The sequence below is a fragment of the Theobroma umbraticum genome, unplaced genomic scaffold, assembly GCF_002168275.2.
Source record: "Theobroma umbraticum cultivar Fairchild unplaced genomic scaffold, ASM216827v3 scaffold_67.0, whole genome shotgun sequence".
NCBI classification, from domain to species: domain Eukaryota; kingdom Viridiplantae; phylum Streptophyta; class Magnoliopsida; order Malvales; family Malvaceae; genus Theobroma; species Theobroma umbraticum.
Genome location: NW_018397262.1, coordinates 8,155,981 through 8,156,823, shown reverse-complemented (window position 1 = coordinate 8,156,823; position 843 = coordinate 8,155,981). Strand labels below are relative to the sequence as shown.

The window sequence follows — 843 nt, the reverse complement described above, 5'->3', positions numbered from 1 at the left end:
CCTCAGGACCTACCATGTTTGAGGGACTTACGGAGTAATTTGGATCCTCTTGAAGAGTACCAGACGAACAGATTTGGGAGGTGGGTTCATTTCATTTGATTACGAGTGAAAAGCTTTTCTAGTCTGTACCAGTTTTTTCTAATAAAATGCTGCTTTCTGATTGGTATTTGAAGTCTGATATGTGTAATGTATGTTGATTTTTTAAGGCATTGGATAAGTGCAACTTGGGGATGGAGTTAGAAAGAAGGAAGGGGGCTTGATTCTTCAGGTCTGATTTCTATCATATAACAAACAAAAGTCGGATGTCATCAAGTTGTTTAAACTACTACTAAATTCAACTATTTAAAGAAATTTTAAGTATTATAACATGCTTCTGCAGTTACGGAGAATGGAGAGAATTGGAGCTGGGACAGAGGCAGCTGGTCTGTCTGGGCGTGTGCTGCTCAAGAAAAGTAAGATCTAGTGCTTGATGAAGCTACGGCATCAGTTGATACAGCTAACGTGCTTTATACCAAGATGCTGATATCTATCTCTTTGATGATCCATTCAGTGCTGTGGATGCTCACACAGGATCTCATTTATTTAAGGTAACATTTTTCTACTCTGATACTATGGCATGTGTCTTTCAAGTTACTTTTAGACTATGCAGAAAGGTATACTGCTCTATGTGAGGTTAATTAATTGAAACACTAATATTTTCATTTTTGTCAGCTTGCTATTTGTGCTTTGCCCTTTTATTTTTGAGCTTACTTCTTCAGTTGGTGCTTTGCCTGAGGATCTCTGTTTGATCTTTGAATGACAGGAAGTTTTACTTGGCATTTTGAGTTCAAAAACAGTGATTTA

The 843-nt window shown here is 37.4% G+C and overlaps 1 protein-coding gene across 1 annotated transcript in view; it reads left to right on the top strand.

Annotated features, from left to right (window-relative positions):
• The first annotated feature begins 505 nt into the window (after positions 1 to 505).
• Positions 506 to 843, top strand: part of LOC149527059 (ABC transporter C family member 3-like) — a 3,461-nt gene continuing 3,123 nt past the window's right edge. Inside the window, exons 1-2 of the mRNA XM_089783977.1 lie at positions 506 to 587; positions 803 to 843. The exon at positions 803 to 843 is cut by the window's right edge and continues 46 nt beyond it. The gene's annotated coding sequence lies outside the window, so the exon portion shown is untranslated. The remainder of the gene's footprint in view (positions 588 to 802) is intronic.